Source organism: Bos grunniens, chromosome 15, assembly GCF_055505025.1.
Source record: "Bos grunniens cultivar Pamir isolate PY7600 chromosome 15, Bosgru_T2T1.0, whole genome shotgun sequence".
NCBI classification, from domain to species: Eukaryota; Metazoa; Chordata; class Mammalia; order Artiodactyla; family Bovidae; genus Bos; species Bos grunniens.
The window spans coordinates 49,941,925-49,955,951 of NC_141179.1; the positions used below are offsets into that span (position 1 = coordinate 49,941,925).

At 38.9% G+C, this 14,027-nt stretch overlaps 1 pseudogene; it reads left to right on the forward strand.

Annotated features, from left to right (window-relative positions):
- Positions 1-9,319: 9,319 nt before the first annotated feature.
- On the forward strand, positions 9,320-10,297 carry LOC147358072 (olfactory receptor 52A5-like; annotated as a pseudogene).
- Positions 10,298-14,027: the final 3,730 nt, after the last annotated feature.

The following is a 14,027-nucleotide window of genomic DNA, read 5'->3' on the forward strand; positions in this document are numbered from 1 at the left end:
TTTTTTTTTTTCCCCTCTCACTGACCTCAATTATTTTCCAAGGCATTCATCAATAGTTCTCTTTTTTTGATGTTAAATAGTATTTTGTTTTGTGGATATACCACAATTCATTTATCCTTTCACTTATGGATATTTGGGTTCTTTACAGTATGTATATATTTTTATTCAGTCACGTTCATTTGCAGAGGAGAAGGAATGGACATGAGGGATATTTTGACTCTGTCACATATTGGATGAGCTCTAATGAAGCCAGAGAAGAGTAAAGGAATTGAAAACATAACAGATAACCATAGTAAGATGAGATGTGAATAGTGAGAGAGATAATAGACAGTTGAAATATGGCAATATCACCAGATTAGATGCACCTCATTGTGTTAAAACTATTGTTGAAATCAGAACGAGAGAGAGTGTGCTATTAAAAATGCAGGAAACACACTGGAAATAATCATCAGGTATAGAATATCTAGGAACTGTGAAAAGAGGGTAGGAAATGCAGTGGAGGTGGTATAAAAATGTAATTCAAATGTATTGATACATCTCTCAGTAGACAACTGCTGAGTTAATAGGTTTTCAGTTATTATGCTTAATTTCTTTAGTGCATCCTTTATTAATCATAACACTTTTGAGGGGGAAAAAAAGATATATGAATGTTTTCCTGGTGCAGTACTTGGCAAACAAGTTGAAATGGAGCAGGACCTTGTGGGGGCTGCCCTGGGAACAAAAGCACTCTCAAGTCTCCTATTCCTTATTTACAGGGGAAGGCTTCAGTCTCTTAGACCTTTCTGAATTCCAAAAGGGCTGATTCAAATAGCTACTAACAAAGGAAGTGGAAGAATGCAAAAATAAAGCAGTCAAGAAAAAGTGTGGAGATAAGGCAGAGCCCTCTTGCTAGTAACTCTTCAAGGGATACATATAACAATCTGATACATAGCTTGAGTTCTACTGCGGGAACTAAGGCCTCTACTCAAGTGGAGGATGGTAACCTTTGATTGACATTGACATAGACCCCATACTGGCCAGAAGCAGAAGGCTGCTAATTGAAATTCCTAGAACAATATCCTGTTACCACACCACCAAACAATCGGAAGAAAGTCACACACTCTGTAGCCTTCCCCAGAAATTTGCCTTTAAAAACACTTCCTCAAGGCCAGAGGGAGTTTGGACTTTTTGAGCATGTTCAGTTCAGTTCAGTTTCGTTCAGTCGCTCAGTCATGTCCGACTGTTTGCCACCCCATGAACTGCAGCACACCAGGCCTCCCTGTCCATCACCAACTCCCAGAGTTTACCCAAACTCATGTCCATTGAGTCGGTGATGCCATCTAACCATCTCATCCTCTGTCGTCCCCTTCTCCTCGTGCCTTCAAACTTCCCAACATCAGGGTCTTTTCAAATGAGTCAGTTCTTCACATCAGGTGGCCAAAATATTAGAGTTTCAGTTTCAACATCAATCCCTCCAATGAACATCCAGGACTGATTTCCTTTAGGATGGACTGGTAGGATCTCCTTGAAGTCTAAAGGACTCTCAAGAGTCTTTTTCAACACCACAGTTCAAAAGCATCAATTCTTTTGCATTCAGCTTTCTTTATAGTCCAAATCTCACATCCATACATGACCACTGTAAAACCATAGCCTTGACTAGATGAACCTTTGCTGACAAAGTAATGTCTCTGCTTTTTAATATGCTGTCTAGGTTGGTCATAACTTTCCTTCCAAGGAGGAAGTGTCTTTTAATTTCATGGCTGCAGTCAACATCTGCAGTGATTTTGGAGCCCAGAAAAATAAAGTCAGCCACTGTTTCCACTGTTTCCCCATCTATTTCCCATGAAGTGATGGGACCGGGTGCCATGATCTTCGTTTTCTGAATGTGGAACTTTAAGCCAACTTTTTCACTCTCCTCTTTCACTTTCATCAAGGGGCTTTTTACTACCTCTTCACTTTCTGCCATAAGGGTGGTGTCATCTGCATATCTGAGATTATTGATATTTCTCCCGGCAATCTTGATTCCAGCTTGTGCTTCATCCAGCCCAGCATTTCTCATGATGTACTCTGCAAAGAAGTTAGATAAGCAGGGTAACAATATACAGCCTTGACATACTCCTTTTATTTGGAACCAGTCTGTTGTTCCATGTCCAGTTCTAACTGTTGCTTCTTGACCTGCATACAAGTTTCTCAAGAGGCAGGTCAGGTGGTCTGGTATTCCCATATCTTTCAGGTGTTTCTACAGTTTTTTGTGATCCACACAGTCAAAGGCTTTGGCATAGTCAATAAAGTAGAAATAGATGTTTTTCTGTAACTCTCTTGCTTCTTTGATGATCCAGCGAATGTTGGCAATTTGATCTCTGGTTCCTCTGCCTTTTCTAAAACCAGCTTGAACATCTGGAAGTGCATGCTTCATGTACTGTTGAAGCCTGGCTTGGAGAGTTTTGAGCATTACTTTACTATCATGTGAGATGAGTGCAATTGTGTGGTAGTTTGAGCATTCTTTGCCACTGCCTTTATTTGGGATTGAAATGAAAACTGACCTTTTCCAGTCCTGTGGCCACTGCTGAGTTTAAAAAAAAAAAAAGAAATGCAAAAAAGCAAAATGGCTGTCTGAGGAGGCCTTACAAATAGCTGTGAAAAGAAGAGAAGTGAAAAGCAAAGGAGAAAAGGAAAGATATAGCCATTTGAATACAGAATTCCAAAGAATAGAAAGGAGAGATAAGAAAGCCTTTCTCAGCGATCAGTGCAAAGAAATAGAGGAAAACAATAGAATGGGAAAGACCAGAGAGCTCTTCAAGAAAATTTGAGGTACCAAGGGAACATTTCATGCAAAGATGGGCACAATAAAGGACAAAAATGGTATGGACCTAACAGGCAGAAGATATTAAAAAGAGGTGACAAGAATACACAGAACTATACAGAAAAGATCTTCATGAGCCAGATAATCATGATGGTGTGATCATTCACCTAGAGCCAGACATCCTGGAATGTGAAGTCAAGTGGGCCTTAGGAAGCATCACTATGAACAAAGCTAGTGGAGGTGATGGAATTCCAGTTTGAGCATGAGTTGCTCACATTCCTTGCTTTATCATTGAAATAAAACAGTTCCTGTTCTAAATTCCAACTTTTCAGTTTCCTTGTTCTCCTGTGCTTTGCTCATAGGGGTTTGAGAAGAAAGTTGTTTTCAAATAGGATATAAGTACTATTGTATTCAGTGTTAAATTACCCTGTAATATTAGACCTTCTGGAATCAACAGCAAAAAAAAAAAAAAAAATTTTTTTTTCATCATAGGGGACTGGAGTGCAAAAGTAGGAAGTCAGGAGATACCTGGAGGAATAGTTAAGTTTGGCCTTGGAGTACAAAATAAAGCAGGGCAGATTCTAACAAAGTTTTGCCTGAAGAATGCACTGGTTATGGCAAACACTGTTATAGCAAAGACCTTCTTCCAACAACATAAGAGACGATTCTACACGTGGACATTACCAGAAGGTCAATATCAAAATCAGATAAATCATATTCTTTGTAGATAAAGATGGAGAAGCACTATACAGTCAGTAAAAACCAGAGTGGGAGCTGACATTCAAAAACTGAAGATCATGGCCTCCAGTCCCCTCACTTCATGGCAAATAAATGGGGAAACAATGAAAACAGTGACAGACTTTCTTTTCTTGGGCTCCAGATCACTGCAGATGGTGACTGCAGCCATGAAATTAAAAGACACTTGCTCCTTGGAAGAATAGCTATGGCAAACCTAGACAGCTATTAAAAAGCAGAGACATTACTTACTGACAACAGTCTGTACAGTCAAAGCTCTTTTTTGAATAGTCATGTATGGACATGAGAGTTGGACCATAAGAAAGTCTGAGTGCCACATAAGAATCCATGTTTTTGAACTCTGGTGTTGGAGAAGACTCTTGAGTGTCTCTTGGACTACAAGGAGATCAAACCAGTCAATCCTAAAGGAAATCAGTCTTGAATATTCATTGGAAGGACTGATGCTGAAGCTGAAGCTCCAATACTTTGGCTACCTGATGAAAAGAGCTGACTCATTAAAAACAACAAAAAACAAACAAACAAACAAACAAAATACCTGATCCTGGGAAAGATTGAGGGCAGGAGGAGAAAGGGACAACAGAGGACGAGATGGTTAGATGGCATCACCAAATCAATGGACATGAGCTTGAGTAAACCCTGGGGGAGGGTGAAGGATAGAGAACCCTGGTGTGCTACAGTTCATGGGGTTACAAAGAGACACAACTGAGAGACTGAGCAACAAAATATAGTTAAGCATATAGAAGTTCCTGTGATCAAGGCGTTGTGGGAAAAGTATAGATCTCCATTTCTGATAAGACCTATCTCTTTAACCTCCTATCTCTTGAGACAGGAAGTGCATAATCAATGCATTACTTACTTCTTTTTCCCTTTATCTTTGCAAGTCTTACTTCTTGCAGAGCTTGCATGCTTGCTAAGAGGCTTCAGTCATCTCTGACTCTTTGTGACCCTATGGACTCTAGCCTGCAGGTCTCCTCTGTTCATAGGATTCTCCAGACAAGAATAGTGGAGTAGGTTGCCATGCCCTTCTCCAGGGGATCTTCCTGACCCAGGGTTCAAACACATATTTCTTACATTTGTCTTCTGTATTGTCAGGTGCATTCCTTCAACATCAGTCTCTATAGATAGGAAGTATATCTTCAGTTCCCTGCTGATTTTATTTCCCTTTGTCTTAGCAAGTCTTACTTTTATGGAACTTACTACACAACAAAGCCCTGTCTCCCTACCTTATCCAAATACACTCCTGCTTGTATTGTTGACATGCATCTGGAAATCTTTGGAATGGCCATGGAGGCTCAAGAGTAAATAAATAGAATAAATAATAAGAGACAGTTATTTGTTTTGTTTCCAATTCAATTTTCTTAAAAAACATGGGATAAAGCAGGCAAATTTGCTCAATGAACAGAGTCTTATTCTCTGAACATTTCCCCTCTGATATTTCCTTTTGGTGTTAGAAATGTAAGAATGAGAGGAATCTCAGTGTCTGGTGCTGTGAGAAATGCAATTGCACTTTTGGATGAAGAGAATACTCTCACCTCTTGCTGGACTAGCTACATCAGGGTCCCCTGGGTATTGAGTAAGAAGAGAGTCCCAAGAAATGCTGGCTGCCCTTCTGGCCCAAACCTCGTTCTTTGACCCAAGAATTAAAAAAAAAAAATAATAATAACTCTCTGGATTTACAAGAGGCTAATGAACTTTGGTCAGCAGGGAAAATGATATTACAAAACACAAATCTTCCATAGCTAGGACCAGCAAAAAATGACCTTCTTCGCTGTCCCTTTCCCATACTACTTGTGGGTACCAAGTAAGTGAATAGTTAAGAACGTGTACTAGGTTAAGTGGAGATGAGATATATATCTTGAAGTACAAACCAGGTACAGACAGTGGATAAAGATTGCAGGACAAAAATTCTGGTCACAAAAGTAAATAGTATGGGTATTATTTTGAGAGAGTTGATTTTGAGGTCCTAGGAACTACAATTTTGGAACAGTAATAATAAATTTGAGAGTCTGCTTTGGAAGAATGAGAGGTAAAGACTAGTGAGCACCATGCTATTAAAGAGGCTGAATAGACCTATAGATATTTTAGCTGAAGGAGAAAGAATCTTAGGTGACTTGAATCTTTGTTCTGTTATATCCTAAGATATGTAACTTAAAAAGAAGGACAGTCTTTACAGGGAACAGATTAGCTCAAAATAAGGGGTATTCTTGTGAGAGGAATACAGTAATTACACAGAGAGTCCTGGACAGGCATCAACACACATTTAGTCAGCTGTCAGGAAGTTATACTAAATAATTATGTTTGACAAAGGTGATTTGGAAACCTATTATACAAGACATTCCAAATTTAAATTTTATGAAGAGAAAATAGGATGGTTTGAGGCCAAAAAAACAAATAAGAATATTCTTTGGAGGTGATGATTTGATTTAGCGAGAAATGTCTTGGAATGCTTAGGACCATGACATTTTAAAAATGTTTCAGTTCAGTTCAGTCACTCAGTTGTGCCTGATTCATTGCAACCGCATGAATTGCAGCATGCCAGGTCTCCCTGTCCATCACCAACTCCCAGAGTTCACTCAAACTCACGTCCATCGAGTCGGTGATGCCATCCAGCCATCTCATCCTCTGTCGTCCCCTTCGATGGCCAAAGTACTAGAGTTTCAGCCTTAGCATCATTCCTTCCAAAGAACACCCAGGGCTGATCTCCTTTAGAATGGACTGGTTGGATCTCCTTGCAGTCCAAGGGACTCTCAAGAGTCTTCTCCAACACCATATTTCAAAAGCAACAATTTTTCAGCACTCAGCTTTCTTCACAGTCCAACTCTCATATCCATATATGACCACAGGAAAAACTATAACCTTGACTAGACAGACCTTTGCTGGCAAGATAATGTCTCTGCTTTTGAATAGGCTATCTAGGTTGATCATAACTTTCCTTCCAAGGAGTAAGTATCTTTTAATTTCATGGGTGCAATCACCATCTGCAGTGATTTTGGAGCCTCCAAAAATAAATCTGACACTGTTTCCACTGTTTCCCCATCTATTTCCCATGAAGTGATAGGACCAGATGCCATGATCTTCGTTTTCTGAATGTTGAGCTTTAAACCAACTTTTTCACTCTCCTCTTTCACTTTCATTAAGAGGCTTTTTTATTCCTCTTCACTTTCTGCCATAAGGGTGGTGTCATCTGCATATCTGAGGTTATTGGTATTTCTCCCGGCAATCTTGATTCCAGCTTGTGCTTCTTCCACCCAGCGTTTCTCATGATGTACTCTGCATATAAATTAAATAAACAGGGTGACAATATACAGCCTTGACGTACTCCTTTTCCTATTTGGAACCAGTCTGTTGTTCCATATCCAGTTCTAACTGTTGCTTCCTGACCTGCACATAGGTTTCTCAAGAGACAGGTCAATTGATCTGGTATTCCCTTCTCTTTCAGAATTTTCCACAGTTTATTGTGATCCACACAGTCAAAGGCTTTGGCATAGTCAATAAAGCAGAAATAGATGTTTTTCTGGAACTCTCTTGCTTTTTCTATGATCCAGCAGATGTTGGCAATTTGATCTCTGGTTCCTCTGCCTTTTCTAAAACCAGCTTGAACGTCAGGAAGTTCACAGTTCATGTATTGCTGAAGCCTGGCTTGGAGAATATTGAGCATTACTTTACTAGCATGTGAGATGAGTGCAACTGTGTGGTAATTTGAGCATTCTTTGTCATTGATGTTCTTTGGGATTGGAATTAAAAGTGACCTTTTCCAGTCCTGTAGCCACTGCTTAGTTTTCCAAATTTGCTGGCATATTGAGTGCAGCACTTTCACAGCATCATCTTTCAGGATTTGAAATAGCTCAACTCGAATTCCATCACCTCCACTAACTTTGTTCATAGTGATGCTTTCTAAGGCCCACTTGACTTCACATTCCAGGATATCTGGCTCTAGGTGAGTGATCACACCATCGTGATTATCCTGGTTGTGAAGATTTTTTTGTACAGTTCTGTGTATTCTTGCCACCTCTTCTTAATATCTTCTGCTTCTGTTAGGTCCATACCATATCTGTCCTTTTAGATCAGCTTAATTTAGACATAGACAACAAATCACTTCTGCAAACTTTCTGTTCTCATTTTAAATATATATATATATATATGTATGTATGTGTGTGTGTGTGTGTATATATATATATATATATTCATTGATATATACTCATGCAATCCCTATATGATGTTCATCGGAAGGACTGATGCTGAGACTGAAACCCCAGTACTTTGGCCACCTCATGTGAAGAGCTGACTCACTGGAAAATACCCTGATGCTGGGAGGGATTGGGGTCAGGAGAAGAAGGGGACAACAGAGGATGAGATGGCTGGATGGCATCACTGACTCGAAGCACATGAGTTTGTGTGAACTCCGGGAGTTGGTGATGGATAGGGAGGCCTGGCATGCTGCGATTCATGCAGTTGCAAAGAGTCAGACACGACTGAAAGACTTAATTCAACTGAATCCCTGTAGCTGAACGTTATAGTTTATTGCTGGTGCTCAGTTACTGGAAAGTGTCAAGAGTTCCCAGCAAAAGGCTTTGTATTACAGTGAGATTTGGATTTCTTCTCTGCTGCCTGAAGTGCAAGACATTTCCTCCTGAATGCGCCTGTGTGTTTGTCAGTTATTCTCCAGGTACCATTACACAATTCTCAAAGAGGTCCACTCCTTCATGTTTTTCATATTTCAGAAGATAAAAAAAAAATTAGACATTTTTACTTCCCTTTGGCAGTAAGCAACCTTGATGTCTAAGTTCGGTCTCTGTGATCTCTGCCTCCACACGGATATCTAAGGCTTCCAATGTCATTCACTCAAACTTTGCTCTAACCAGCATCTTCTCATTGCTCTCCTTGTGAAAAGTCCAGGGTGTCTCTTCTCCTCCACCATGAACCCTCTAACCCTCTTAATTTTCTTAAATAAAAAATTAAAATGGTCTTTACACATTAATGTGTGGGAAAGAGACAGAGTGATGAGCTATAGGTACTTATCTAACTGAGGAATTTGTATGTTAGACTTGTTTCCTGAATCAAAATTTTAGGCAGCTGCCATCATCTACCTGGATGTCTGAGTCCTACAGCAATTTCATATTTGAAAATTCTTTTCTTTTTTTTGAAAATTCTTTTCTGAACAGGAATTTCTAAGTCAAGAAAGATCATTTTGTGAGTGGAGTCACAACCTTAGAAAGGGGACTTTGTTCAGTTTTGATCAAAACAGTACCAGTATGTTCTTTATGTACCAGCCTAAAGTAGAAGGACAGCAAAGAGTTTACAGAAATTTCAGAGGAGAGAAAAGTGCAGCTCAAGGATTTTGGTGCCTCTGTGTCTGAAGTATTTTCTCACTGTGTGTTCTTTTTCTTCTTTTTTGTTTTCTTCACTCAATGAACAGTTTAGAAGAAGTAAGAGAAGATGGATTGGGGGAGGAAGGAGAATGCCACAGAGCATCCTGATCCTATTGACCCCATCACAGTCATGGAGTCCAAACACTCAGTATTTATGCTGTGGATGTCACTGAATGTGGGAAGATAATTGTGCTAAACTGAATACTTGTTAAACTTCCATAGGTCTCAATATTGCCATTTTCACAGCTATTGCAAAAAAAAAAAAAAAGATAAATAAACTGATGAAGTTGATTCTCCTATTTCTGTCATTCAGTACTTGAGGGAAAAGCTGAGAATAACGTATGTATAGAAGAGTAGAAAGGATCACAGTTTGGCCAATATCATCCCCTTGCTAAGAGGCACCTGAGCTTCCATGTTTATTACAAATGGCACTGTGTTTATGCCCTCTGTGCTGACCTTTATTGGGATCCTTGGCCTAGAAACTGTACAGTGTTGGATTGGGATTCCATTCTCTGCAATGTACATCATTGCTTTGATGGAAAATTCTCTACTTTTGATCATCATCAAATCTGAACCCCGTCTCCATGAGCCTATGCATACCTTCCTGCTCATGTTGGGAGCCACGGACACTGCACTTAGCACCAGCATTGTCCCCGAGATGCTTAGAATTTTTTGGTTTCACTTGTCAGTGATCTAATTTGATGCTTACCTCTTTTGAATGTGGCTCATCCACACATGTCAGGGTACTGAATTAGGAGTCCTGCTGGCCATGTATCTGGGCCACTATGTAGCCATCTTTTATTCTCTGAGGCATGCTCCCATATTCACTCAACAGCTAGTCACTGACATTGGAGTTGGAGTGATATTGCGGGCAGCCTTTCTCTTCATCCCATGTATATTGCTCCTAAAGTGCCATCTTACCTTTTACAGAACTCAGTTAATGTCCCATGCTTACTGTGAATATATGGCCCTTGTAAGGATTTCCACTGGAGATGTTGATAAGTTCTATGGTCTCCTTTAAGCTATTGCTGTTGGTGACTTTGACCTTATTTTGATCATCCTCTCTTATACACAAATATTTATCACTGTCTTACACTGGCCCCAGAAAGAGGCATGCCTTAAGGCATTTAATACATGTATTCCCCACATATGTATCTTCTTCCAGCTCCAGTTCTGAACTGGAAGAACTGCTTTTCTCTCCTTTTGTACTCGTAGGTTTACCACATATATCTCATCTTACACATGTATCACTTTGTCCATTCTTTAGCTGCTGGTTCCACATTTCCTCAACACTTTTGTCTATGGGGTGAAGACCAAGAACATTCAAGATAAGGTAGTAAAAAATGTTCTGTTTCAAACGCCAGGCTTGACATTTGATAGAACTAGTTGATCCTATGGATTTAATGTGTCATCTCTTGAGTATATGTGATCTGCAAATCCAGTTGGTGGTTTGGAGTATCATCTTACTTGATGAATACATTAATAAAATGTGAAATATAAAGGATGATATGATGTTTACAGACTAAATAATAGTCTGTAGGAAGAATCAGAACTCATGACTCTCCTTATTACCAAGGCCATGTTTGAGTGAAATAAAAAAATTCAGAGACCCTCTGCAGATCATAGTAGAACATAACTGAATTTTTCTTATACTTAGAATCACAGGATCCAGCTCCTATGTTTGGTGTATAAGTCCCTTTACATTCTTTCTCCAGCTATTAAAAAATCTTTAATGATTACTTTGTCTCATCAAAATCCACCCCTTGAATGTCTCCTTCTGGTCTACTATAAACATAAATATCTATAAATATATCATTTTTCATGAAGTTACATTTACTAAGTATTTTATGCTACCTAATTGGTGAGTATCATGCCATGAAATGTTTTTTTCTGACAAATTTAGGACTATAGCATACAATGTTATCCTTGTGTATTTTTTTATTGTTCTTAAGTGTCTACTTAATTTCTTTATATAAAGAGCAATTTGAAAAAATCTTTGGTATTTGGGGTTTCTATGAATGTTCTGAACATAAAGGCAACTTTTAAACTTACTGTGGACCACATTGTTCTAAAGTTCATTCAATTATCTGAGTCAACAAACAATTTTGACCTAGTAAGGATGGAGGTCTAAGAAACCTGGACAGAAATTATGAATTGTTAAATTATTATTAATTTTTAAATTTATTTATTTTTGTCTATGCTTGGTCTTCACTGCTGTGAGGACTTTCCTCTAGTTATGGAAGCAGGGGTTACCCTCTAGTTGTGGTGCACAGGCTTCTCATTATAGTGACTTCTCTTGTTGCAGAGAACACACGCCAAGGTGCCAGGGCTTTAGTAGCTGTGGCTCCTAGGATCTGGAGCACAGTCTCTGTAGTTGTGGTGCATGGACTTAGTTGCCTCATGGTATGTGGGATTTTCATCAATCAGGGATCCAGTTTGTGTCCCCTGCATTGGCAGGCAGATTCTTTACCACTGATCTACAAGGAAGCCCTGGAATTCTTATTATATTGGTTTCTAAATGTCTTTTTTCTTCTTCTTCTTCTTCTTCTTTTTTTTTTTAGTATTAAGCAAAGTTTATTTTGTTTTTTTATTAAGATTTTCATATCCTAATGATAATATTTCATAGATAGGTTTCATTTTTCAAGCTCATCACCATTGAGTGCAAGCAATCAAATGTTTGCCAAGTATATTTAATAGAAAAAGCAGATTTCAATTTGGTATAAAAAAAATGGTCGAAATTGGTTACATGTGAGAGTTCTGGAGTCAAATGAACTTGGTACAAAACTTTATTTAGTCACTTCCTAAGTGTACACATTGGAAAAACGTTTATTGTCACAAATTAAGCTGTCTAACTGGCACCCCACTCCAGTACTCTTGCCTGGAAAATCCCATGGAAGGAGGAGCCTGGTAGGCTGCAGTCCATGGGGTCACAAAGAGTCGGACACAACTGAGTGACTTCACTTTCACTTTTCACTTTCAGGCATTGGAGAAGGAAATGGCAACCCACTCCAGTGTTCTTGCCTGGAGAATCCCAGGGAAGGTGGAGCCTGGTGGGCTGCTGTCTATGGGGTCGCAAAGAGTCGGACAAGACTGAAGCAACTTAGCAGCAGCAGCAACTTTTAATTATGAATAAAAATAAGTCTCTTTGGGAATGAAGGATGGTGGTTGTCATAGTGTAATATAACGGATATCTTTATATAATGGTCTTTATATGGGACTTAGCAACTATTAAGGACTCAGTTATGGCCTTCATCTTTGTTATCATCGTTCTTTTTTTAATCATGCAAATCTTCATCATGCCTGTCTTATTATTAACTTTTCAGATAGTTATCATTAATAATATTCCACTAAAATGTATTTTAAAAATATAAATTTAAACTTTTTTCATGACCATTCTGTTGTCACTTTTTGTTGATATACACGTTGCCTGCAGTATTATTTATGCTGCTGCTACTGCTAAGTCGCTACAGTCATGTCCAACTCTGTGCGACCCCATAGACGGCAGCCCACCAGGCTCCCCTGTCCCTGGGATTCTCCGGGCAAGAACAGTGGAGTGGGTTGCCATTGCCTTCTCCAATGCATGAAAGTGAAAAGTGAAAGTGAAGTCACTCAGTTGTGTCCGACTCTTTGCGACCCCATGGACTGCAGCCCACCAGGCTCCTCCGTCTGTGGGATTTTCCAGGCAAAAGTACTGGAGTGGGGTGCCATCGCCTTCTCCTAGTATTATTTATACCTGTAACTCTTTCCATATCTATATATTTATGTCTATGATCAAATTTTTTAATGTTATATGATTTCATTATTTATAATTTTACAGTTCCTTGGTTGTGTTTTTAGCGTTTAATAGAATTAAAATTTCCCACTGTGAATATGGATTACTGTGTAGTTTATTTCTCCTGTTAGAACTACTGAATTTTTATTTCTAAGCTATGAGTAGACACTTCCATTTATTAAGTAAATATTAAAATAAATATAATTTATTGGTTGATTGACCTTTTAATCATGGTGAAGTGTTTCTTTTACTCTGGTAATATATCTTGACCTATAGACTTAGTTTTGTTATTTTCAACTAACTTTTTTTTTCTAATTCACTAATCCTACCTTCTGCTTCTGTAACTCTGCCTTCCTGATCTATTAGATTTAGTCTTTGTGGCTTATAGTTTTTATAATATCCATCTAATTCATTCTTCCTATCTCTTTGTCTCTCTATTTAATTTTAATTTTGCTATATTTTGGTGAAATTCTCAATTTTTTCATTTATTTATTATTTGTTTTGCTGTTTCCTTGAGCATATTAAACACCATTACTTGAAAATTCTTGACTAATAATTACAATAAAAAACAACTGTGTATTTGTTTCAATTATTTCTTTTTCTCCTTGTTTCTGAACTCATGTTCCTATTTCTTGCCAAATCTAGTAATTTTTCTAGGGTGTCAGATTTGACATATAAAATTTTCTGACCCCATGGACTGTATGTAGCCCACTAGGCTCATCTATCCATGCTTGCTTTCCATGCAAGAACACTGGAATGGTTTGCCATTTCCTTCTCCAGGGGATCTTTCCCACCCAGGGATCAAACCTGAATCTCTTGCATCTCCAGCATTGGCAGGCAGGTTCTTTACCAGCCAGGATTTATTACATTTATCTAGTCAAGATTCTGGCTCAACTGGAGATTCCTCTCCCACTTTATTGGCTACATTTCTGCATGTAAGGTTTTGCTTGCTAGAGCTTTCAACTGTGAGCTAAGTATACAATCCATAACCCAGCTTAATAATCCTGTGAGTCGAGCATGGCAAGACTGCCAAAAACTCTTTTTCCCCACCCTCAAAGTTCTCTTTATTTTTGGTCTCCCATTCAGCCAATGTGTGTGTGTGTGTGTGTGTGTGTGTGTGTGTGTGTTGTAGTTGCTCAGTTGTGTCTGACTCTTTGTGACCCCACGGACTGTGGCTCATCAGACTCCTCTGTCCATGGAGTTCTTCTCCAGCTGAGAAGACTGGACTGGCTTGCCATTCCCTGTTCCAGAGGAGCTTCCCAACCCAAAGATTGTGGGAGAGATTGTCTCCAGCATTGTGAGCAGATTCTTTACTGTCTGAGTCACTGGGAAAGCTTCATTCAGCCAA